Source organism: Ovis canadensis, chromosome 3 (genome assembly GCF_042477335.2).
Source record: "Ovis canadensis isolate MfBH-ARS-UI-01 breed Bighorn chromosome 3, ARS-UI_OviCan_v2, whole genome shotgun sequence".
Lineage (NCBI taxonomy): Eukaryota > Metazoa > Chordata > Mammalia > Artiodactyla > Bovidae > Ovis > Ovis canadensis.
In genome coordinates, this window is record NC_091247.1 from 142544090 (window position 1) to 142571935 (window position 27846).

The window sequence follows — 27846 nt, forward strand, 5'->3', positions numbered from 1 at the left end:
CAGAGTCAAGAGATACAGAAAAGAAGATCATATAGTTAGTTGTAGGATATTGTCAAGATCCTTACACTTCTTTGAGGTGGTTGAGTTTGCAGGTGCTTAGTACATAATTAATAATAACTAATTAATTAAAGGCAAAAGTGAAAAAAAAAAAGACAAATCTCAAAAACCACGCTTAAGCAAGAAAGACAAATTGCTATTTTTACAAAGCTTAAATAAAATATTGTTTTCCTTCAATCTAAGATGTCACAATTAACACACATCATTATATTACAAACCATTAAGAAAACACTTTGCCAGTTAAACTCTGAGAATCCAGGGACAGGGGAGCCTGCTGGGCTGCCGTCTATGGGGTCGCACAGAGTCGGATACCACTGAAGCGACTTAGCAGTAGCAGCAACAGCAATAGGCTTCCTGGCTAGCCCAGCTGGTAAAGAATCTGCCTGCAATGCAGGAGACCCTGGTTCAATTCCTGGTTTGGGAAGTCCCCCTGGAGAAGGGATAGAATATCCATTCCAGTATTCTCGGGCTTCCCAGGTGGCTCAGATTTGAACAATCTGCCTGCAGTGTGGGAGACCTGGGTTCGAAAGATCCCCTGGACAAGGGCATGGCAACCTACTCCAGTATTCTTGCCTGGAGAATCCCCATGGACCGAGGAGCCTGGTGGACTACAGTCCACGGGGTCGCAAAGAGTCAGACACGACTAAGCACAGCACGGCACAGCACAGCAACTGTAAAACATACCACAAATTCAGAGATTAAATGAGAGGGATATGCATCTTGCAACCAATAGAATACTCTTCTCTCTAGCTTGAGTATATATTCACAGTGAAAATTTTTAAAGCATGCAGGGGACTAATATCACTGCATATGTTATTGTGGCTACTTCTGGAGAGGAAAGGAGAATGACATAATTGTCATGCTTTAAAAAAAAAAAAATCTGATGCTTAAAGTGTGGTCTGTTAACACCATTTGCAATAAGAGAAATCACGGCTTCTTAGAGAAATGGCTGATGCCATGTTAATGGAAGGAAATAAACAGATGAGCCTAGGATATTTCTTGTGTCTAAAAGCAAGAAAGCTATCAAACACTATTGGAGTCTTACTATAAGGAGTCAACTTAAGTGAGTTCCCACTTAGACTAAGATAGGACAATATGAATTACAACATGAATAATGTCTGCAGTGCCTGAAACATATTAAATATATTAAAATCCATTAATTCCATAATCGTACTCTAAAACCAACAAAAATACCTCACTGGTCACACTACAAAACTTTAGTAGGGCACTAACTCATTTGACTATGCTAAATATTGATGAAGAGAAAAAACCAAAACATTTATTCTGCCTCTCCTGCATAAACCATATACTTCACAGTAATCAAAGAGTTAAAGAAGGAAAATTCTTTATAGAAGGATTCCAGCTAATACAGAATAATAATAGCATTTAAAAACCAAGGTTTTGCAAGCCTGAAGAAAAGAACAGATCTAAGCAACATTCGTCAATGACTGTTAAAACCATTAGCTGAAAGGCTCATGGAGGACTTTTTTTAAGAAAAGGATGGCTTGTGTTTACAGTACCCAAACCCACTGATCAAAAGAGGAGTAAGAAGGACAGATGAAACTAAGAACTGAAAAAATGTTGGTAACTGCTAAAGTTAGATCAGGGTACATAGGAACTCATGATATTCTTCCCACATGCGTGGAATGTTGAAAATTTCCACGATAAAAAAAATCAATTAAAAAAAGATATGAAGCAAATGGCATAATTACGATGAGACAAAGCATTGTGGCTAAGTACACAGGTGTTTCCATATTATTCTCTATTCTTATCTGTGTATCTGAAATATTTCACAGTAGGCAAGACTTAAGGTGAAACTATCAAACAATAAAATAAAGACTGGAGTAGAGAGAAGGAATGGGATCTAAAGCATCCTAAGATTCTTGTATTGCTCAGGAAAGCAAAGAAACTAATTTTAGAGTTCAATATTAAAAGTTCAATGTTAAAAATTTAAGGGTTAATTCCTAAAAAGAAAAATACATAAAGTGTTCAACTTGAAAAATCAGTAGAAGAAAAAAAAGAACATACATGAGAATAAGAAGTATGGCTTTAAAAAAAGGTATAAACTAAAACAGCATAAATAAATCTTAAACTATCAGTGAAAAGTGTAGTTAAACAATCGTGTCCGATTCTTTGTGACCCCATGGACAGTAGCCTGCCAGGCTCCTCTGTCCATGGAATTCTCCAGGCAAGAACACTGGAGCGGGTTGCCATTCCCTTCTCCAGGGGATCTTTCCAACCCAGGAATCAAACCTGGGTCTCCCACATTACAGGTAGATTCTTTTCTGAGCCACCAGGGAAGCCCAAACTATCAGTAATCACATTAAAAGTGAAACCACTAAACTTATCAAAAGACAGATTACCAGACTGATTTTTTTATATATGCTTTTCAAAAGACTGGGGTGGGAGGAGATAGTTGATTTACGGTGTTGTCAGACTGACTTTTTTAAACCCAACCATTTATAGATTACCAAGATACATTTAAAGCAAAGTGAGCCAGAAAGGTAGAAAATCTAAAGGAAAATTAAAAGATATACCATAAAAATAGTAATCAAAAGAAATATCAGTATTATTCACTAATAATATTAATATTAGATAATAAGATTTAAAGCAAAAGTCATTAATAAGCAGTTATCAAGAGAGAGCTCACAGGATTCATTAAAACAGTACCCTTTACTCCTAGAATGAATGAGACACTCCTCCCCACCATGGATAGATATTTAAGAGGGTCCAAGTACTTGGAAGAAAAATGACCTTCCTGAGATCCGGCCATTTGCAACAACACAGATGAACCTGCAGGACATTATGCTAAGTGAAATAAGGCAGACACAGAAAGAAACTGCATGATCTCACTATACAGAATCTAAAAATGTCAAATACTTAGAAGGAGAGAGTAGAATGGTGGTGGATGAGGAGCAGGGAGGTGGGGGAAACGGGGAGATGACGGTGAAAGGGTACAAAGCTGTAGTTACGTAGGATGAATAAATCTAGAGATCTAACATACATCACAGTGAGTACAGTCAGTAATACTGTACTGGACACTGGACATTTGCTAACGATTTCAGGCACTCGCATCACCCAAAAAATGGTAGCTATGTGAGAAAATGTGCTAATTAGCTTGATTATAGTAATCACTTCACCATAATATACCATATATACATATGTATATCAAAATATCCTGTTGTACAAAACTAATTAAAAATTTAAAAGAATTCCCTTCCCCAGGATTCAGGACTCCTTGCCCTACCCTCTCTCCCAACAGCCACACCCTCACCTCCTGGATCTATCTGTCTGCTATCTATCAGGCCTAATCTTTTCATGTTCTTTATCTGTTTATGTCCTTCATCAAAAGAAGCCTCAGATTTCCAGACCTCTCATCTTCCATGTTCTAATCCTCACAGTTAGTTCTACACATTCCCTCCTCTCTCCCATGTGCCACCCAACTCTCTCCAAATTTTGATACCCTTCCACTGGGCCCTCCATTTCCAACCTCTACTCTGAACCCTTCGACTTCTTATTTTAACGGAAACCTCATTCTCCTCTGAGGCTGTCCTTCCCTTACAGCCCTCAGTAGTGTAAGTTATCTTCCCCACACCCCTCACAGAACTGGACTTTGGGATGAGGTGTGCCACCTTGCTCCTCACTGATGCTTTCTCACTGATCTCCTTCCCTCTTTCCTAAAAAATCTCTACTTTGAGTATCATGTGAAAACATAACCCATTACCAGGTTGTGATCATTAACATTATGTGTCAACTCAACTGGATCACAGGGTGCCCAGGTATTTGGCTAAATTATCTTTTCTGGGTATGTCTGAGAGGGTGTTTTCAAATGAGATTAGCATTGAATTAGCAGACTTGAATAAAGCAGATGATCATCCAATCCACTGAGATACCCAATAAGAAGAAAAAGGCAGAGAAGGGAGAATTCATCCTCTCTCTCCCTCTCTCTCTCTGCCTGACTGCTTGAGCTGAGCTATCAGTCTTCTACTTTTGGACTCAACTTAACTTTATCAGTGTTCCTTGTTTTAAACTACTGGCTTCCCTGAGTATCTAGCTTACAGCCCCCAGACTCTCAGTCACCATAACTGCATGAGCCAATTCTTATAATAAACCTTATTCTAGATAAATACAGATATATGTATATCCTACTGATTCTTTTCCTCTGGAAAACTATTACATTGTGACTCTCTACAACACTGTTCCTAAGTCTCAGTGATTTCAATTTCACTGATAATCTTTCTAACATTCATCTCTCTGAATTCCTATCTCACTTCTCTTAATTTCGTGCTTCCAATGATCTTGTCCTTCACCTACACAGCCTACAACAATGCCTCTACAATCTCACTTTTTATATCCTACTCTCTGACCACCACCTACTCTCTTTCTAGCTCCTTCTCTCACCTACTCAGATTCTAACATCTTTTGATCCCACCACAACCTTCAATTAATTGATTCTACCATCTTTTCACCATCTCTTGGCAACTTCATGCCCCCCCTTCCTTCCTAGCTTGGTTTAAATTCCACAGTGTATTATCACAATCACTCTCTTACATCTATTCTCCATTGCCTTGACCCTCTCATGTTTTGTTCTACAATCTGGGAAAAAAACCTGTCTCTCATTAAATCCACTGCAAATGCACAATGCTGCAGGTCAAAGTTGCTGAAGGAAAAAAACCGTATTGAGTAATCTCACTCTAAATTCATGACCACGAACCTCGATGGGCCCTTAACGCCACATGCAGTACTACGGTATTATTCCCCTGCTGCGGCCACTCACCCTCTCCGCGTCTGGTTCACACCTCCATTCTCTACAAAGGCCCATTCACGTCCTCCCCACCCTCTCTCTCCAGGCTGAGCACTTTGATTCCTCACTCACTGAGAATATTAAAGCAACAGAAGAAAACTTTCACAAACTCCTACTGCCAAAGCAATCCACCTACTTGATGATGTGCTTGAGGTATATATTTTGAAGATGAAATCAATGAGAACTGGAGATGGATCTGATGTGAGGTATGGGGAAGAGAAAGGAATCAAAGATGACTTTCTCAACAAGGCTGTCCCTTCCCGCCGTTCTATCTCAGTCTCCCAGCTGCTCTCGCTCTCGCATCCTCTCTCTCTCACAAACACACAAGCACAGTCACATGTTCACACAATGTCCCTGCCTCCTTTCCTGTTTTTGTTTTTTTTTCCAATACCAGTTAACCATTAACTGAAATACTACACATTTCACTCCTTTCCTTGATATCTGCCTTCTTCTACTAGAGTATAAACTGCATGCAGGCAAGGATTTTTCAGGTTAGTTCACTACTGCAGATCAGAAAAATAGTAGGAACTCAATAACATTTTGTTAAAAAATGAACTGTTTCAGGCATGAGCAAATGTTTGAATGGTGGTGTCATTTACACAGAAAAAGAATGTCTTATTAGGGGGAAGAACCAGTTTCTATACAAAGGAGCTTATACTCTAGTGAGAGAAAGACACTGACACATTTACAACAAATTAGGATTCTATGATTTGTTAAATCTACGATTAACAGCAAAATTGAAGAATATTCTATGATCCTATTTTTATCAAAAATGTATGCTTTTACATATACATACACACTTGTACAGACATGTCTGTATGTGTACTTGCACACAAAACACATACATGTATGTTTCAGCAACTATACAGAAAAAGTTCTGGGAGGATAAAATACCAAACTGTTACCCTAAGGGGCAACAAAAGTACTATGTATGGAGAATGGGACTGAAGAAAGGGTCAAGAGACTTTCACTTTTCACTTTATACATGTTTTGCAATAAGCATATTTCATCTTCCCTAGTGGCTCATATGGTAAAGAATCTGCCAGCAAGGCAAGAGACCTGGGGTTCAGTCCCTGGGTCTGGAAGATCCCCAGGTAGGGAAATGGCAACCCATTCCAATATGCTTGCCTGGAGAATTCCATGGACAGAGGAGCCTGGTGGGCTACAGTCCACGGGGTCACAAAGAATCGGACACAACTGAGTGACTGACACACACATATTTCACATTTCTCCTATAATTTAAAAATGAAAAAAGAAAAAAATTCCTTCCTAAAAGGAAAAAAATTTAACAGAAGATTAACATCTAGAATATAAAAAACTTCTATACAACAAACAAATTTTAAAATAGAAAGTATATTAAAAAGTCATTTTACAAAGAAATATAGTCAATAAACATACACAGCACACTCAATATCACGTTTAATCAAGAAAAATAAAAACTTTTATTTCATCAGATAACAGCAAATATTATAAGTGTGTAGGTTCGTTATCTACAACTACTGGTTGGAGTGCAAACTGCTACTATTTTTTAAAGTTTAGTGAGCAACAGAGTAAATAATGTTATAACCCAAAGAATAATAAACATCCATGAGTCCACAGTGTGTAAATAATAAAGTATTAAATAAATAAGTGGGGACAAGTACAAGTTTCTTTACAGAAAAATTCTAATTAATAAATGTAGAAGTAATGAGAGAAATAGAAAATAACCATTAAGATACCACAGTAATAACTGCTACAGACAAGATCTACTGATGAATGCTAAAATTAACAGATGAACTTTTAAGAAAAACAGTGTATTTGCATAGCCTCAAAATATTGCCCTAAAATATTTACTGTGGGACTTCCCTGGTGGCTCAGTGGTAAAGAATCCTCCTGCCAATGCAGGAGATATGGGCTCCATCCCTGATCCAAGAAGATTCCACATGTCATGGAGTTCAACTAAGCCTGGGGACCACAACTACTGAGCTTGTGCTCTAGAGCCCAGGAGCTCCAACTACTGAGCCCATGTCCCGAAACTAGTGAAGCCCACATGCCCCAGAGCCCGTGCTCAGCAACAGGAGAAATCACTGCAAAGAGAAGCCTGCACGTGGCAATTAGAGAGTAGCCCCCATTCCCAGCAACTAGAGAAAAGCCCATGCAGCAAAAAAAACCCAGGACAGCCATAAATAAATAAATAAATGTAGTTTAAAAAAAATTTACTGTGGAGTGAACACATGCCCAAATCCTGAGACTTCTCCCTCCAGGAGGCAGAAGTTAACTACCCCTCTCCATGAGTGTGGACTGGACTAGGTGACTCACCTTTAACAGAGTATGGAAATAGAAAAGTGAAAAACAGTGACGAAACCCAGCAGACACCACCTCAGTAAAGTCATGAAGGTGAACACTGCCAGCACTGACACATCAGTACCATCAACCCCCACATATAACACAATGAGAAGGGCACATCAGTCCTGTGGTACTCTTCCCCCAAAATCTATAACCTCTGTCTCGTCACAAGAAAACATCAAACAAAACTACAGCTGACCAGTGCTCTTCAAAAGTGTCGTGACAGTGAAAAAGATAAGGAGAGAAACAGTCACAGATGGGAGGACACTAGAGAAATGATGGCTAGCTGCAATGTGGGATCCTGCACTGGACGCAAGGACTTTTTAGAATACAAATAGAAAAACTAAGTCCAAATAAAGTCCACAGTTTAATACTATTATACCAATGTTAATTTCTCAGTTTTCATAAACACACTATGGTTATGGAAGATGTTAACAGTAGGGGGAACTAGAGAAAAGGTATATGAGAACTCTATCTACTATCTTTATTCTTCTGTAAATATAAAATTATTTCAAACTAAAAAAGTTTTCTAAAAAAAAGCAAGTTGGCAAGATTCACTGAAATTTTTCACATGGACCACAACCTTGTCTAACTCAATGAAACTATGAGCCATGCCACGTTAGGGCCACCAACATGGATGGGTCATGGTGGAGAGTTCTGACAGAACGTGGCCCACTGGAGAAGTGGATGGAAAAGCACTTCAGTATTCTTGTCTTGAGAAACCTAAGAACAGTATGAAAAGGCAAAAAGATATGACACTGAAAGATGAACCCCCCCAGGTCGGCAGGTGCCCAACATGCAACTGGAAAAGAGCAGAGAAACAGCTCTAGAAGTAATGAAGAGGGTTAGTCAAAGCAGAAACGACACCCAGTTGTGGATGTGTCTGGTGGTGAAAGTAAAGTCCAATGCTGTAAAGAGCAATATTGCACAGGAACCTGGAATGTTAGGTCCATAAATCAAGGTAAATTAGAAGTGGTCAAACAGGAGATGGCAACAGTGAACATCGACATTTTAGGAATCAGTGAACTAAAATGGACCAGAATGGGCGAATTTAATTCAAATGACCATTATATCTACCAACGTGGGCAAAAATCCCTTAGAAGAAACGAAGTAGCCCTCATAGTCAACAAAACAGTACGAAGTGCAGTACTTGGGTGCAATCTCAGAAATGACAAAATGATATCTGTTCATTTCCAAGGCAAGCCATTCAATATCACAGTAATCCAAGTCTATGCCCCAACCAATAACACTGGAGAAGCTGAAGTTGAACGCTTCAATGAAGACCTATAAGACCTTCTAGAATTAACACCCAAAAAAGATGTCCTGTTCCTCACAGAGGACTGGAATGCAAAAATAGGAAGTCAAGAGATACCTGGAACAGGCAAATCTGGCCTTGGAATAAAAAATGAAGCAGGGCAAAGGCTGACAGAGTTTTGCCAGGAGAACACACTGATCATAGCAAACAGCCTCTTCCAACAACACAAGAGATAACTCTACACGTGGAAATCACCAGATGGTCAATATTGAAATCAGATTGATTATAATCTTTGCAGCCAAAGATGGAGAAGCTCTATACAGTCAGCAAAAACAAGACCAAGAGCTAACTGTGGCTCAGATCATGAACTCCTTATTCCAAAATTCAGACTTAAATTGAAGAAAGTAGGGAAAACCTTTAGGCCATTAAGGTATGACCTAAATCAAATCCCTTATGATTATACAGTGTAAGTGACAAATAGATTCAAGGGATATATCTGATAGAGTGCCTGAAGAACTATGCACGGAGGTTTGTGACATTGTACAGGAGGAGATGATCAAGACCATCTCTAAGAAAAAGCAAAGGAAAAATGGCTGTCTGAGGAGGCCTTACAAACAGCTGAGAAAAGGAGAAGCTAAAGGCAAAGGAGAAAAGGAAAAATACACCCATCTGAAAGCAGAATTCCAAGAATAGCAAGGAGAGAAAAGAAAGCCTTCCTAAGGAACAATGCAAAGAATTAGAGGAAAACAATAGAATGGGAAAGACTAGAGATATCATCAAGAAAATCAGAGATACCAAGGGAACATTTCATGCAAAGATGGGCACAATAAAGGACAGAAATGGTGTGGACCTAACAGAAGCAGAAGATATTAAGAAGAGGTGGCAAGAATATACAGAACTACACGAAAAAGATCTTAATGACCCAGATAACCACGATGGTGTGATCACTCACCTAGAGTCAGATATCCTGGGATACGAAGTCAAGCGGACCTTAGGAAACATCACTATGAACAAAGCTAGTATAAGTGATGGAACTCCAGCTGAGTTATTTCAAATCCTAAAAGATGATGCTGTTAAAGTGCTGCACTCAATATGCCAGCAAATTTGGAAAACTCAGCAGTGGCCACAGGACTGGAAAAGGTCAGTTTTCATACCAATCCCAAAGAAAGGCAATGCCAAAGAATGTTCAAACTATTGCACAACTGCACTCATTTCACATGATATCAAAGTAATGCTCAAAATTTCCCAAGCTAGGCTTCAACAGTATGTGAAACGAGAATTTCCAGATGTTCAAGCTGGCTTTAGAAAAGGCAGAGGAACCAGAGATCAAATTGCCAACATCCACTGGGTCATAGAAAAAGCAAGGGAATTCCAGAAAAACATCTACTTCTGATTCATTGACTACGCTAAAGCATTTGACTGTGTGGATCACAACAAACTGTAGAAAATTCTTAAACAGATGGGAACACCAGACCACTTTACCTGCCTCCTGAGAAACGTGTATTCAGGTCAAGAAGCAACCATTAGAACTTGACATGGAACAACAGACTGGTTCCAAATTGGGAAAGGAGTATGTCAAGGCTGTATACTGTCACCCTGCTTATTTAACTTATATGCAGAGTTCAGTTCAGTTCAGTAGATCAGTCGTGTCTGACTCTTTGTGATCCCATGGACAGCAGCATGCCAGGATTCCCTGTCCATAACCAACTCCCAGAGCTTGCTTAAACTCATGTCCATTGAGTCAGTGAAGCCATCCAACCATATCATCCTCTGTCGTCCCCTTCTCCTCCTCCCTTCAATCCTTCCCAGCATCAGGGTATTTTCCAATGAGTCAGTTCTTTGCATCAAGGGGCCAAAGTATTGGAGTTTCAGCTTCAGCATCAGTCCTCCCAATAAATATTCAGGATCGATTTTCTTTAGAATTGACAGGTTGGATCTCCTTGCAGTGCAAGGGACTCTCAAGAGTCTTCTCCAACACCACAGTTCAAAAGAATCAATTCTTCGGCACTCAGCTCTCTTTATAGTCCAATTCCCACATCTATACAGGACTACTGGAAAAACCATAGCTTTGACTAGATGGACCTTTGTTGGCAAAGTAATGTCTGTGCTTTTTAATACACTGTCTAGGTTGGTCATAGCCTTTCTTCCAAGAAGCGCAAGTGTCTTTTAATTTTGTGGCCACAGTCAATATCTGCAGTGATTTTGGAGCCCAAGAAAATAAAGTCTGTCACTGTTTCTATTGTTTCCCCAGCTATTTGCCATGAAGTGATGGGACCGGATGCCATGATCTTAGTTTTCTAAATGGTGAGTTTTAAGACAGCTTTTTCAGTCTCCTCTTTCACTTTCATCAAGAGGCTCTTTAGTTCCTCTTCGCTTTCTGCCATAAGGGTGGTGTCATCTGCATATCCATATTTCTCCTGGCAACCTTGATTTCAGCTTGTGCTTCATCCAGCCCAGCATTTCTCTGCCTAAGAGTACCTCATGAGAAATGCCAGGAAGATGAGAAATGAAGATGAAAGAGGTGAAAAAGCTGGCTTAAAACTCACCATTCAAAAAACTAAGATCATGGCATCCGGTCCCATCACTTCATGGCAAATAGCTGGGAAACAACGGAAACAGTGACAGACTTTATTTTCTTGGGCTCCAAAATCACTGCAGATGTTGACTGCGGCCAAAAAATTAAAAGACATTGCTCCTTGGAAGAAAAGCTATGACCAACCTAGACAGTGTATTAAAAAGCAGAGACATTACTTTGCCAACAAATGTCCATCTAGTCAAAGCTAGGTTTTTCCAGTAGTCATGTATGGAGGTGAGAGATGGACTATAAAGAAAGCTGAGCACTGAAGAATTGATGCTTTTGAACTGTGGTGTTGAAGAAGACTCCTGAGAGTCCATTGGACTGCAAGGAGATTAAACCAGTCAATCCGAAAGAAAATCAATCCTGAGTATTCATTAGAAAGGCTGATGCTGAAGCTAAAGTTCCAATAGTTTCGCCACCTGACACAAAGAGCCGACTCACTGGGAAAGACCCTGATGCTGGGAAAGACTGAAGGAAAGAGCAGAAGGGGACGACAGAGGACAAGATGGTTGGATGGCATCACTGACTCAATGGACAAGAGTTTGAGCAAGCTCTGGGAGATGGCAAAAGACAGGGAAGCCTGAGTGCTGCAGTCCAAGGGGTCACAAAGAGTCGGATGTGACTGGGCGACTGAATAACACCACCACCAAAATTTTTAGAATAATATACCCTTTTACTCAGCAGTTCACTTCTAGCAACCTAGAAAGACACTCATATATGTCCCACAAGAAGCCTATTAAAAAAAGTACTCGCTGTGACTTCTCTGGTGGTCCAGTATTAAGAATCTGCCTTCCAATACAAAGGACATGTGTTCAATCCCTGGTCAGGGGACCTAAGATCCCACATGCCGTCGGGCAACTAAGCCTGCAGGCCACAGCTACTGAGTCCACTTGCTCTGGAGTCTGCGCCACAACTAGAGAGAAGCCCCAGCACCCAAACGAAAGATCCCTGTGTGCTGCAACTAGGACCTGATGCAGTCAAACAAATAAATTTTTTTTTTAAGTATTCACTGAAGCACTGCTAGAAATTACAAGAGAGAGATGTATACAGGTATCTATATACCTCCAGATATAACTATAGGTATACATATATTTCCATCAAGTGGGAAATGGTTTAAAAAAAAAACAGTATGTGTATATTATGGAATGAATATCATGCAGAGGTTAAAAGAATAAAATGGATCTGTACATACTGATGTGAAAAAAAATCTCCAAAACATGTTAAGAGGTAGCTATAGAACAGTATATAAAGTATCACAGAATAACCATACAAAAAATATTTTATATACCTATGTAAACATAAGCGGAATAATCTGAAAGGGTTCACAATAGGGTTATAACAGGATTACCTCTGGAGAGAGGAATGTAAATAGAGAGGTGAGTTATTATTGGGAAGGACAAGGATTAAGGATCAAGGTAAAGGAAATCTTTCACTCTACATGTTTCTATAGTGTGTGAATTTTTTCATTATTTATAAATTACTCTGCAGTAAAAAAATAAGGAAAAAGTGAGCCTTTCATACACTATAAAAATTCTTATATTAGCAAAGAACAACCCCGGAAGGACAAACTTCCAGGAAGTACTACCTGCAGCTTTCTTCAGGGAAGAGAACTGGAAAAGCTATCGTTGCCATTTACTTCTGAACTCTTTAATCTTGTGCATGCACTGATTTTACCATGTGGATGCACTGATTTTTAAACATTTAATGTGCATTTTGTAAGTTCACGGCTTCCCTGATGGCCCAGACGGTAAAGAATCTGCCTGCAATGTGGGAAACCTGGATTTGATCCCTGGGTCAAGAAGATCCTCTCAAGGAGGGCATGGCAACCCACTCCAGTATTCTTGCCTGGAGAATGCCTATGGACACAGGAGCCTAGCAGGCTCCAGTTCATGGGGTCACAAAGAGTCAGACACCACTGACTATGCACAGCACACATGATAAAAGTGCTGTTCTGAAAGTATGTCAGATTTAAAAGCCCAAAAGAAAAGTGTTTGATTTGCCTAAGAGACTTCAGAAGGGCAAGAGTTCCTCCCAACAGACTTACTACAATGCATTCCAGGCAGAATCCAGGTAACGGGCCAAGACACAGAGGCATCACAAAAGACAGGAGGGTTCAGAGACGAGGCCTAAAGAATAAAGCTTGGGACTATAGGGCGGATTTGAATAATCACCACTTCCTGAAAGCGTACACTCCTTTTGCCTTTTTCAAGAAAATAATCAAGTTTCGACTTATACACAGTATGTTCTGCCTAAAGCAACTACCCCTACTCCACATCATGATATAATGAAATGAATACTTCTATCCACAAACCTGGCAAATACATTCATCGGTTCTAGATGGATAATCCCGACCATAGGGTAAGATTCTAAATTAATAATTACATTGATCTCCTATTCTATCTTCTTCTTTTGACCACCCCATAAAGCCAAGCTGCAATATGCGTAAAAACAATGATACACCAACTGCATACCATTCAGTATAAAAGGTAGGATACCCTGATCGAGTTTACAGCACTTACAACAAATGTCTCACAAAGGGTAGAATGAAGAAAGATCATCTAAATTTCAGCTATAACTTCCCCAGTAGCTCAGTAATAAAGACTCCTCCTGCCAATGCAGGAGACTCAAGAGACAAGGGTTGGATCCTGAGGTTGCTAAGATCCCCTGAAAAAAGGAACGGCTACCCACTTCAGTATTCTTGCTTGGAGAATTCCATGGACAGAGGGACAGAAGAGGCTGGTGGGCTACATACAGTCCGTGGGGTCACAAAGAATCGGACAGGACTGAACAACTAACACACTGTCACTAGATGACATTTATGCTTTATGGTTGTGTGTGTGTGTTTAGTCATGCAGTCATATCCAACTCTTTGCGGCCCCATGGACTGTACCCCACCAGACTACTCTGTCCATGGAATTTTTCAGGCAAGAGTACTGGAGCGGGTTGCCTTTTCCTACTACAGGGGATCTTCCCACTCAGAGATCAAACCCATGTCTCTTGCATCTCCTGCTTTGGCAGGCAGGTTCTTTACCACTGATTGACCTGGGAAACCCAATGCTTTATATTAATTGTTGTTGTTCAGTCACCAAGTCTTACCCGACTCTGCAACTCCATGGCCTGTGGCACACCAGGCTTCCTGGTCCTTCACTATCTCCCAGAGTTGGCTCAAACTCATGTCCATTGAGTCAGTGATGCCATCCAACTGTCTCATCCTCTGTCATTCTTTTCCCCTTGCCCTTAACCTTTCCAGCATCAGGGTCTTTTCCAATGAGTCGACTCTTCGCATCAGGTGGCCAAAGTAGTGGAGCTTCAGCATCAGTCTTTCTAATGAATATTCAGGATTGATTTCTTTTAGGATTGACTGGTTTGATCTCCCTGCTGTCTGAGGGACTCACAAGAGTCTTCCTCAGCACCACAATTCAAAAGCATCAATTCTTCAGCACCGGTCCAATACTTCTTTATGGTCTAACTCTCACATCCCTACATGACTATTGGAGAAAACATAGGTTTGACTACATAGACCTTTGTCCTCAAAGTGATGTTTCTGCTTTTTAATATGCTGGCTAGGTTTGTCATAGCTTTTCTTCCAAGGAGCAAGCATCTTTTAATTTCGTGGCTGCAGTCACTGTCCACAGTGATTTTGGAGGCCCCCAAAATAAAATCTGTCACTGTTTCTATTTCTCCCCCAGCTATTTCCCATGAAATGATGAGACTGGATGCCATGATCTTAGTGTTTTAAATGTTGAGTTTTAAGCCAGCTTTTCACTCTTTCTTCTTCATCAAGAGGCTCTGTAGTTCCTCTTTGCTTTCTGCCATAAGAGTGGTGTCATCTGCATATCTGAGATTATTGACATTTCTCCTGGTAATCTTGATTCCAGCTTGTGAGTCTTCTAGCCTGGCATTTTGCATGATATACTCTGCATATGGGCTTCCCAGGTGGCACTAGTGGTAAAGAACCCGCCTGACAATGCAAGCGATGGAAGAAAGACGGGTTCAACCCCTGGGTCGGGAAGATCCCCTGGAGGAGGGCATGGCAACCCACCCCAGCATTCTTGCCTACAGAATTCCACGGACAAGGGAGCCTGGTGAACTACAGTCCATAGGCTGCAAAGAGTTGGACACAACTGAAGTGACTTAGCACGCATGTGTGCATTCTGCATATAAATTAAATAGGCAGGGCGACAATATACTGCCTTGACATACTCCTTTCTCAATTCTAAACCAGCCCATTGTTCCATGTTTGGTTCTCACTGTTGCTTCTTGTTCTACGTACAGGTTTCTGAGGACACAAGTAAGGTGCTCTGGTATTCCCATCTCTTTGAAGAACTTTTCAGTTTGTTATGATCTACACAGTCAAAAGCTTTAGTGTAACCAGAAGCAGATTTTTTTTTTTTTTTTTTTTTTTTATCTCTGGTTCCTCTGCCTTTTCTAAACCCAGCTTGAACATCTGGAAGTTCTTGGTTCACGTATTATTGAAGCCTAGCTTGAAGAATTTTGAGTATTACCTTGCTAGCATGTGCAATGAGAACAACTGTATGGTAGTTTGAACATTCTCTGGCATTGCCTTTCTTTGGGACTGGAATGAAAACTGACCTTTCCCAGTCCTGTGGCCACTGCTGAGTTTTCATATTTGCTGGTATATTGAGTGCAGCACTTTAACAGCGTCATCTTTTAGGATTTGAAATAGCTCAACTGGAATCCCATCACCTACACTAGCTTTGCTCACAGTGATGCTTCCTAAGACTCACTTGACCTCGCACTTCAGGATGTCTGGCTCTAGGTGAGTGACCACATCATCATGGTTATCCAGACCATTAAGATCTTTTTTGTATAGTTCTTCTGTGTATTCTTGCCATGTCTTCTTAACCTTTCCTGCTTCTGCTAGGTCCTTGCTGTTTATTTTGCTCATCTTTGCATGAAATGTTCCCTTGGTATCTCCAATTTTCTTGAAGAGATCTCTAGTCTTTCCCATTCTATTGTTTTCCTCTATTTATATGCATGGTTCCCTTAAGAAGGCTTTCTTCTCTCTCTTTGCTATTCTCTGGAACTCTGTACTCAGGTGGGTATGTCTTTCCCTTTCTCCTTTGCCTTTAACTTCTCTTTTCTCAGCTATTTGTAAGCCCCTCTCAGACAACCACTTTGCTTTCTTGTGTTTCTTTCTCAATGAGGATAGTTTTGGTCAACACCTCCTGTACAGTGTTACAAACTCCCATCCATAGTTCTTCAGGCACTCTGTCTACCAGATCTAATCCCCTGAATCGATTCATCACCTCCACTGTACAATCATAAGGGATTTGATTTAGTTCATACCTGAATGGTCTGCAGTCCAGGAGTAGCAGAGTTTGACACAACTGAGCGACTGAACAACAACAACAATACCTGAATGGTCTAGTGGTTTTCTCTACTTTCTTCAACTTAAGCCTGAACTTTGCAAAAGGAGTTGATGATCTGAGCCACAATCAGCTTCAGGTCTTGTTTTTGCTGACTATATAGAGCTTCTCCATCTTTGACTGCAAAGGATATATCAATCTGATTTCAGCACTGACCATCTGGTTATGTCCATGCATAGAGTCATCTCTAGTGTTGTTGGAAGAGTGTGTTTGCTATGACCAATGCATTCTCTTGACAAAACTGTAAGCCTCTGCCCTGCTTCATTTTGTATTCCAAGGCCAAACTTGCCTGTTACTCCAAGTATCTCCTGACTTCCTACTTTTGCATTCCAATCCCTAATGATGAAAACAACATATTTCTTTGGTGTTAGTTCCAGAAGGTCTTGTAGGTCATCATAGAACCATCTAACTTCAGCTTCTTCAGCATCAGTGGTTGGGGCACAGATCTGGATTACTGTGATGCTGAATGGTTTGCCTTGGAAATGAACCAAGATCATTTTGTCATTTCTAAGATTGCACCCAAGTACTGCTTTTAGGACTCTTTTGTTGTCTATGAAGTTCTTACGAATAAACTAAACATTAAAGAAACACTGATTTCTGCCAAAGATAAACTGATTTTATGCATATATCTTCCTAATTTCTTGATTTGGGGGCATCAATCCAAAGTAAATTATCAACAGTACCACAGTCTAACTTTTATTGACAGCAAATGATAGTTTTTTTTTTTTGCCTGCCCACTCCTATTTGGAAAAGCTATGCAACATTTCCCTCCAACTCAGGTCATATGTACCAAAAATAATTATAATATTAAGTGCCTACTATGTGCACTCACTGATCTAACTGTTATATAACTATTAAAAATCAACAGTCATAACTCAACAAAAAGACAATCTAATTTAAAACCAGACAAAGGACTTAAATAGACATTTCTCCAAAGAAGATCACAAAAGACCAATAAGCACGTGAAAAGATATTGAACATCATCAGTCATTAGTAAGGAAATGCAAATAAAATTCACAATATCATTTCATACCTACAAAGATGGCTATAATCAAAGAAAAAAGGAAAATAACAAGTATCAGGAAAGATGTGGAGAAACTGGAACCCTCGTGCACTATTGGTGAGAATGTAAAATAGTATAGCCACTGTGGAAAACAGTATGGCAGTTCCCCAAAAAGAAATCTACGTGATTCAGCAATTCCCCCCTCAGGAATAAACCCAAAAGAATTGAAAACAGGTATTCAAACAAAAACTGGTACATGAATATTCAAAGCAGCATTACTCATAACAGCCAAAAGGCAGAAATGAAACAACTGCCCATCAACAGAAAAAATGGATAAACAAAACATGATATATCCATATAATGGGATAGTATTCAGCTACAAAAATGAATGAAGTACTGACACACGGTACAACATGGATGAACCTCGAAAACACTATGTTACACCAAAGAAGCCAGACACAAAAAATCACACATTACACGATTCCTTTTACTTGAAATATCCAGAACAAGTAAATTAGCAGAGATTGGTGGTTAACAGACGGGGCGGGGGGCTGGAGGGACAGTGAGGAGAGACTGCATAATGGGTATACGGCCTCCTCTGGGGTTGATGTAACAGTTCTGGAACTATATAGAGTGATGCTTGTACAACACAGTGAATTTATTAAATACCATTGAACTGTATACTTTAAAAGAGTTAATTTTATGCATTGTGGACTTCATTTCAGGAAAAAAAAAAAATCCAATAGTCTTGACAATCCTGTGCAGATTCAGAAACACAGACAGGCTCAGAGAAATTACTTGACCAAATCCACAGAGGGAGTACTAGACAGAACAGCAGAGATTCAGAGCCAGATTTTTGCTCTTTTTTCTTAATGTTGACAGAAAGTAGGACCTTCATAGCCCTTCTCCCCAACAATTAAAATTTTATGCCAGGGACTTTCCTGGTGGTCCAGTGGTTAAGAATCTGCCTGCCAATGCAAGGGACATGGGTTGGATCTCTGATCTGGGAAGCTTCCACATGCCACGGGGCAACTAAGCCCGTGCACCACAACCACTGACGTTCACATGCCTTAGAGCCTGAGCTCCACAACAGGAGACGCCACTGCAACAAGAAGCACATGCATCACAACGAGGGAGTAAGCCCCACTCACCGCACCTGGAGAACAGCATCACGTAACAATACTGCGCAGTCTAACTTACTGCATCATCGTAACATTATGGGCTGGCAGACAAATGACAAATGTCAGACAACTTTTAAAAGATCTTCAAGGAATTCCTTGGCGGTTCAGTAGACAGGACTCAGCGCTTTCACTGCTGGGGCTGGAGTTAGAGCCCTGGTCAGGGAACTATGATCCTGAAAGCCATGTGGCATGGCCAAAAAATTAAGAACAAAAAAGACCTCTATAAAATACAAGCTTTGAACAGTGAAAGAGGTGAAAATGATTACCCAACAAAGCTTTGTTTAAAGTACTGTCAACTGAACAAAGAATCAGATAGTCTTCTCAAGAAACTGAGTGTGTACTGACTGGCAAGACGTAACAAAACATCAAGTGTGCATCTGAGTTAAATGGCTGACTCAGTCTCTGGTGGTTCTGTATCACAGTACCATACCACCTTATAGGATCATTCAGGTCCTGTAACACCTTAATTTCCTGTCATTCCATCATAGTTATAAATAAGCTTCACTGTTCCCATCAAATGTGAGGGAGCCTCTCATGATGAGATCTTTATCCTGAAGGCTTGCGCAGGACATGCAGGTAGGCTATAATGGCAATTTACCTTATATAAAGATATAAGAGGTTATTAACCAAAGTCAGCGGAGAGTCATGTCCACCACACACTAGTGCACATTTTTAATCAATGTAACAGTAGAAAATACCAAGAAGAGCCAGCAGTGGGCTGATCACACTGCATGTTGTAATCAGAGACTAAGTAGATAATTTAAAGCACTGCTCTACTGGGCTTTCCAGGTGGCTCAGTGGTAAAGAATTTGCCTGCCGATGCAGGAGACGAGGGTTTGATTCCTAGGTCAGGAAGATCCCTAGAGGAGGAAATGGCAACCCACTCCAGTGTTCTTGCCTGGAAAATCCCATGGAAAGAGGGCTGGTGGGCTGCAGTACATGGAGTTGCAAACAGTTGGACACAACTTAGTGACTAGGCCCACATGCATTGCTCTACTACTGATGGTAACCTTAAAACAAAAGCAAATCATTTGCTACTGGACAGATCGTATATACTCAAGAGAGCAAAGACTGTTGGTTTTACAAATAGGCCATTCCAGTTCTATACAGGTCAATAAGAAGTAACATCATTGGCAGCATCTTCAAGTACAAAAGATATCTTCACTTATCTAATGAGACCCATCTATAATCATAAAATGGCTTCATCACAAACCTCCTTCTCCTCAATCCCAACACCCTTTAACCAACTCTAAAGAACACACAGACACAAACACATACTCCACAACCAGTAATCATGTCATTTTGCTAATTAAGTAATATAAAAAAATCCTAACCAACAATCTAAGGTTGTCATTTAGGGTTTGCACTAGTAAGAATCGCTGTGTAACTCCTAACCACAAATTAGTCATAGGACACTGACTGCAGAGGCCTTAAGCTGGTGGCTATGTTCTCAGATCTTACAGAATATTTTAAGGCCTGGGGCTGCTGCAGAGTCAGTGCAGAAGATGCATGCATATTTCAGGAACCCAACACAATCGGCCACCATGGTAAATCTGAACATGAAGAGTAAATGCTGGCCTCTGGCCAATCCTTATATCTAGCAACCTAAAGTGTTTGGATATTTAGAGGTAATGTCCAAAACTTTAAATCTTTTGGAGATATTTCAGAACCAACATACCACATCCAAGGTAAATATAAACTCACTAAGATTCCAAAAGAGGCTCCCAGAAAATGGTATGTGAGCCTGAAGTCCCTTTGTAACCCAATAATTTCAAGAAGCAAGATGCAGGCATAATTAACCTCCTTGTGACAATTAGAAAAAATGAAACTGGAGGTTAGACCCATCCTAAGAGACAGTTCACTGTCAGCCTGCAGCTATTTCAATCTACTATATTTGGTACTATGTGACAACTCTGTCTCTCTCAAATATATAAAGGGAGGGAGAAAAAATCGACTCAAACAGTACTTCCTGTATTATAGTTACCTTCCTGAAATATTTAAAGCATATAGTAGGCACTCAAACTCTTTTCAATTAATAAAGGATATAGAAGGTAAGCAATAACTAGCAGCTCATACATGTCCCTTGGACAGCAAGATCAAACCAGTCAGTCCTAAAGGAAGTCAATTCTGAATGTTCACTGGAAGGACTGATGCTGAAGCTCCAATACTCTGGCCACCTGATGCGAAGAGCCAACTTATTGGAAAAGATTCTGATGCTGGGAAAGACTGAGGGCAGGAGAAGGGGGTGACAGAGGATGAGATGGCATCACCGACTCAATGGACACGAGTTTGAGCAAACTCCAGGAGATGGTGAAGAACAGGGAAACCTAGCGTGCTGCAGTCCATGGGGTCACAAAGAGTTAGACACGACTGACTGAACAACAACAACATATATATAAAATATTCTGAAATGAAAAAAGTACCCTAAATTTTTCAACCAAAGGCAGCAAAGTGAACTAAAGATGATCTACACTAGTGACACATTTTTCTTTTTGAATATTTATTTATATTTTGGCTGCACCAGGTCTTAGTTGCAGCACAGGGGATCTTTAGTTATGGCATGTGAGCTCTTAGCTGCAGCATGTAGGATCTAGTTCCCTGACCAGGGGTCAAACCTGGGTCCCCAGCATTGGGAGTGTGGAGTCTTAGCCACTGGACCACCAGGGAAGTACCAGATTTTTCAAATATATATACAAATAACAGTCTTAAGATGATGATCCACAGTTATAGGTATGACTGAAAAAACCTTGTGTATAACAAATGGTCCCTTCCATACTGGACACATTTCATACTTTAAAACAGAAACCCCTATTTTCTTCATCAACTAAAGCTCCTACAGGATTTTCAAAAGTACTTTTATTGCTAACTTAACTCTATTTTAAGATGCTTGCTAGATGTCTTGATACATAAATATAATTAGACAGAAGCTAAGAGAGAGCCATAAAAACTAGACAAATCATTTCCTGTGCAAGTGTCCTGAAAACTGGACAGAAAAAGTCAGTAGAGGAAACAGCAGCCCTCAAACATAAGGTCAAGTACTACCTTCAGGTGAACACACAATAAAATCATCATTTAGAAGTAACCAAACTTGGGCTTCCCTGGTTGCTCAGGGAGGGTAAAAAAATCCACCTGCCAATGCAGGAAGTACGGTTCTATCCCTAGTCAGGGACGATCCCACACGCCTCGGAGCAACGAAGCCCATCGGCCACAACTACTGAGCCTGTGATCTTGAGCTCAGGAGCCACAACCACTGAGCCCAGGTGCTACTCCTACTGAAGTTCACATGCCTAGAGCCCATGTTCCGCACAAAAGCCACTGCCATGAGAAACCCCAGCACTGCAGCTAGAGAGTAGCCCCTGATCCTTGCAACCAGAGAAAAGCCCATGCAGCAACGAAGACCCTGCACCACCAAAAAATAAGTAAAAGTATATATAAAAAAGTAACGAAACGGCCACAAAAACTTAAACATAGGATTATCATATGAACAGATACTGAACAGGTATTTGCACACTAATGTTCACAGCAGCATTACTCACAATGGCCAAAAGGTGGAAACAACCTGTGTCCATTTATAGACGAATGGATAAAGGGAATGTGGTATATGCATACAATGGACTATTACTCAGCTCTAAAAAGGAATTAATTTCTGACAAGGTTAAAGCACTGATGAACCTTGAAGACCATGTGCTAAGTGAAATAAGCCAGACACAAATGGACAAATACTATATAATTCCACTTATGTGAGGTACCTAGAATAATCATATTCCTAGAGACAGAAAAGTGCAATAGTGATTGCCAGGAGCTGGGAAAAAGAAGACTGAGGAGTCATTCTTTAACAGGAATTTTGGTTTGGGATGATAAGAATGTTCTGGAGTTGAATAGTGGTGATGGTTTCACAGCAGTATGAATGGATTTAATGCCACTGAACTGTACACTTGAAAAAGTGGTTTAAATGATGTTATGTATATCTTACCACAATTTTTTTAAAGTAACCAAGCAAGAATGATGATCAAATCTTTGAGGCAAAAACATCAAGAAAAGTGCTAAGAGTCTGCAACAGGCATGCTTCACTGTCATCCTCCGAGCCTAGATGACCTGCGTGAAAGTCAAGACCTCAGAACAGGAGGGATGGGCATGGCATTTTCATACACTACATATTTATATATCAGTATCATATCACTGGCATATGATAGGAAGATATATTAGAAGGTGAACTATATTCTATAGGAGGACACTTGCTAAATAATGAATGGGCTCCCCTTTCCAATATTTAAATCAGAAAAATATAAGCTTTACCTTCCAGTCTCCAATGTAAGCAGCAAGACAATCAGTTTTACTTGTAACAAAGCAGCATAGTGGATCCTAAAGAGTGACTTTAATTTTCCAGTCTTAATATGGTGTCTCTACAATGGAAACTGCGAGTAGCAATATAATAATAAAAATATAAACTTCTTTCACCATCATTACAAAGTTACATTACAAAGTTTTCCAAGCCTCATCTGAAAGATGAGGATAATGCTTTCCTTATAGGATTATTTGAAGACCTAATAAAGTAACATATAAAACACACTGAGTTCAGTCAGTCCCTAGAATACCTAACTGCTCAACAAATAAAAATTCCCTCACCTCCTGCAGTTCACTAGTATCTGTAGCCTTTCCTGCTCCTGGATCAGCCTCCACAGGCTATGCTGATGTTTCGGCCATTAACCTCTGGCTCCTCCCTCAGGCCCCAGCTGTGTCTCTCGGTTCTAGTAGTTTTACTCCTGGTTTCTAAGAGGATCCTGTCTATATTTAGAGATAATGCCAGTACCAACTGTGGACTCAACAGGTGCTTGGAGGGCACTTGAGCATTCAGCAGTTTTCACTTGTTTTCCAGAGTTAATTGGTTTTGGCTCCACAACTGGCTGTCTTGACTTCAACAAGGAAGAGTGCCACGTATGCACAGTACTTCAGCAGTACACTAGACTAAACAGAAAATTAAGTGTGCTCACAGGACAAATCCTTAGCAAGAGGACATTTTTGCCTATTACGTGGACCCCAGAAGATCTGTTAAATCACAGGGGCAATAAACTTTCAATAAACTCTGCAGATGTAGCCCATCAACCCAATCTTTGTCTAGATCACTGTATCAGACCCAGGTTTCAACCAATTCATGCTGTTCATACTACAACCAAGATCAGGAGGAAAAAGCAGGTAGAACAACATGGAACACTTATAGGAGTGTCCGAACAGAATAGGTATGAATTCAGTTTTATTTATTGCTAGTTTTGTGATCTTATTAAGTAATTTAATCTCTGAATTTGTAAAACAGGAAATGATTATGAGGATTAAATTAAATGAGATGATATGTGGAAAGCAATCTTAGCACTTCATTATCACTAATAAGGAAACTGCACTCACTTCTTGCTTTGTTCAGTTTTTATAACAGAAGAAAAGTGACAGTTTAGAGCACTCTTTTCGGACCTTTATAAAATAGCCTAATGCTACTATCTGAGGCCAAGCTGAGAAATATAAACGGAAAAATTCCCAGAAATCTTAGATGAGTCAGCAAAACTTAATGCCTCAAAATAAAAGGCCTAATATGGACTATTTATGAACATATAATGGTAATTACAATTTCAAAATCAGCAATCTTGTATCTAGCATCCAAAATTTGGTCTGGAAATCCAAGTATCAAGGAAATGCAAAGATCATACATAACCGCCGAAATACTTCCCCATAATATTTTCAAATCACCTGAATTCAAACTGGAAGGTACAAAATAGCCTGATAAGTTGAAATCAGCATCAGGAATTTCTGGTGACAAAACCAAACTCTCTCCCATAATCATAAAACCAGTAGCAGATGGTACATGATCATTTCTCAGTGAGAAACTGTAATTCTAACAAAGTACAGATAACTCAGATTTTATCAAGGCTGTTCATCACCTTTCGATGAACAAACTCCTGGTTCTCCTCCAAACACCCTAAACTCTGCATTATCAATAACCAAACTCAAAGCAAGATGCCTGTTCCTAGTGACCTGTCCTCTCCTGCTTCATGAACCGCAGGTAAATTACATACCTGTAATTTAGGGAAGGGAAATAAACATTACAGGCATGCTTAATCAATGAAATGAACTATAAATGATAACCAAATTATTAAAAAAGCAGCCTGTACTCCTTAACAGGGGGACATGCCAGAGAAAAATCCACCTTCTAAAAGAACCCAGTCATCCTGGATGAATTAGGAGAAAAATGCCACTCCAGTCCACCTAACCTATACTCTCTAACTGGACTTATTCTTCTGCTTTAATTCAAACCCAAACCACATCTATTTTATGTGTCTGCCCCTCTTGGCTATATTTTCCGTCCCGTTTCCCGCTCCCACACCCCCCAATTCCAAGAATGCCCTCCTCTCTCTTATTTTCAAATCCTACTTTGCCCCCCAAATCCTAAGGACCTCGGACACCCACATAGATGACCTTACGCATTTGCGATGAATTTCCAGTTCATTGTACTTCTCATACCAAATGATCGATTCTTTCATTCCTTCGACCTCTCGTTGTTTCTTAAAACCCAGTACCCCACACACGCTCACATCAGACTCCCCCCTCACTCCATTGTTTCCCCGGCCTATGCCTCCGGAAACCCCTCAACTCGGAACCGTGTGCTTCGGCCCGCCCCACTGACCCCAGAAACCTTTCACCATCTGGGCACTCTAAGTCTCAAAGGGTTCACATCCCCTACTCTCGGTACCCCAACCCCCAACAACTGCCCCCTCCCCGTGTGCCTTCCCTCAAGCCCGCTTTCTGCACCTCAGCGCCCCGCTTCATCCCTCCTCCGCCCCTCCGCCAGCACCCTGAGCCTCACCTATCCCGGACCCCCGCAGTCGCCGCTTTCCCCAGTTCCGGCTCTGCGTCCCGGACGCTCTGGGGTCTGAGAAGAGGAAAGGAGCTCCTCCGCCGCCGCCTCCTCCTCTTCTAGGGCTGCAGCCGTCGCGCTCCTCCCCCAGCTCTCCCGGAGCCGGACGCCGCCCCGCCCCCACCGCCCCTTTCTCCGCTTCCCCCCTCGGCCGGGCGGCGGGCTGGGAATCGCAGCCGCGGCTGGGGGCCTGAGTGCCAGCCGATCCACACCGACCTCGCCGAGGCTCGAGCTCTCCGCCCCGCCCCGCAGTCCGCTCGGGCGCGTGCGCGCCGGCTAGCCAGCGCACAGGGCGCGTGCTCGCGCCAGCGCGAACCCGGCGCGCCGAGCTCGAGGCCGTTGCAGCCAACCGGCCCGTGAGTAAGGCCCGGGCGCGAGGCGGCCCAGCGAGCCGAAGACCTGCGCGCGGAAAGGCGCGGGGCGAGAGGTGGTCTCCTGTCCATCGGGTTACAGCTCCTCCCGCTACCGGGTCCCTCGCGCCTCACACCGCTCTGTGGATCGCGCGCCCGAGTTGAGGAAGCTCGGGCGTCGCCGACAATCGGGAAGAACGATGCAGGGAGGGGACTGGAAGAGTGGGTTGGGGAACAAACTAAATGGGAGTCGGGACGGGTGTGGGACACGAGCCTGCAGCCGCGTGCAGAATGGCGAGTCCCAGAAAGAGCCGGGCGGCGTGGGGAGGGGGGCACAGCGCGCTCTGGGAGTAGAGGGCCCGAGCTGGAACTGCCGGAAAGAGCCGAAACTCCCCCGGAGGTTGCCGAAGGCGGCCGCCTCGAGGGGCGCCGCTCGAGGGGCTTTTCTCTGGATCCTGGCCGGGACTCTCGTCTTCCAGACGGCGCTCCTTTTGGCGCTACGACCTCTCCCCGACGACTTAACACCAATTTCCATTTCGCCACCTTCCAGCCCCGAGTTTTATTCCAGAAGGCTATTTCAGAGCCACCAGCTGTGGGAAACGCCCGGACGTCCGGACTTCTTTGCCGCTCAGCCTCCTGGGAATCCGTAGAGGCCGCTGCGGGGTGGTGGCGGGAGGATGCGTGACCCTGGTCTGGTGCAAGATAGCTTCGGGAGCAAGCCACGTTCACCAGATACACCAAGTCCATTTCTGTGTCGGTTTCCTGTGCTGCTCAGTTGTCTGCATCCCTCTACACGGCTGTGGTCAGTCACTTACCCGTTGAATCTTTCCGGTAAACACTCTTGTTCGTGGTTAGATTCCCAAGCACCCCAGGGCCAGGGAAAGGGAACTAACTCGCTCAGTCGTGTCCGACTCTTCGCGACCCCATGGACTGCAGCCTACCAAGCTCCTCCGTCCATGCGACTTTCCAGGCAAGAGTACCGGAGTGGGGTGCCGTTGCCTTCTCCAGAACCATCCCTTAATATTTGTGCACCTTTCTAGCCAGTTTCCTCCATGTATGAAGCACTCACCCCACTGCCAACTGGTCAGGAGTGGCTAGAGGGTGGGCATTGAATCAGCCGTGAAAAGGTTAATCAGAGTCTGTCACCATGTTCTCTTTTGAGGGCAAAGTATAAGGGGCTCTGGGCAGGCACCAACCACAACCCAGAGAGTGTATATGGGAGTGTATAGAGACCATAGGCATAATATAATTTTGGTCCCCACAGGTTTGTTGTTGGAGTGGCAGTACAGGTAGATCTCTACAAGTCATCTATCTGGTCCTTTGGTTTTTAACTTTGGATGGAGTGGAAGGGCCAAAAATCCTCTAGAGCCCACTGACCCTTGATTAATAGCGTCTAAGCTAATCCAACCACATCATTTACAGATCTAAAGAAACAGAAGATTAGGTCATCCAACTAGTTAGGGCATTACACAAGCTGTTGCTTACTACTGACTCTTCTTTCAAAGATTCAGATAGAAGCAGACCATCCAAATATCTGCTCTCTTTTCACTGACCACCCAATGAGTAGGAGACATTGTTCTAGGGGTGGGCCACTTACACAGAATAAAACCAGATCACTATCCTCAAGTAGAGTATCCAGTTGTAATGGAGGATGAAAGCTATTAAATAACTATAACCTGATGATAAGTGCTAAAACAGAAAAGTGCAAAGTAGGAACAAAGAAGAATGTGTGAGTAATTCTTCCACAATTCTGCCTTCCCATACAGTGTGGGAATGGGATAACAACCCTGGTTAATAGGAAACTTCATACTAAAGAATGAGACCTAAACCAGTAGGATCCAAGATATTATTCTATGACTGATTTCACCAACCAAAAGTCATTTGGGTAACACCTTTGTTACAGGGCCTGATACTGCTGCAAAATATAATTTCTTCCTTGGGAGAAAAATTAAATCCTCACTCTTGGAAACCTTAGTCTGTTAGGAGAGACATGATGCCTTTC

The 27846-nt window shown here is 41.7% G+C and overlaps 1 protein-coding gene across 1 annotated transcript in view; it reads right to left on the reverse strand.

The window, feature by feature from the left end:
* SPATS2 (spermatogenesis associated serine rich 2) overlaps positions 1–26482 on the reverse strand; it is a 156112-nt gene extending 129630 nt beyond the window's left edge. Inside the window, exon 1 of the mRNA XM_069584452.1 lies at positions 25444–26482. The gene's annotated coding sequence lies outside the window, so the exon portion shown is untranslated. The remainder of the gene's footprint in view (positions 1–25443) is intronic.
* Between the last annotated feature and the right edge of the window lie 1364 nt (positions 26483–27846).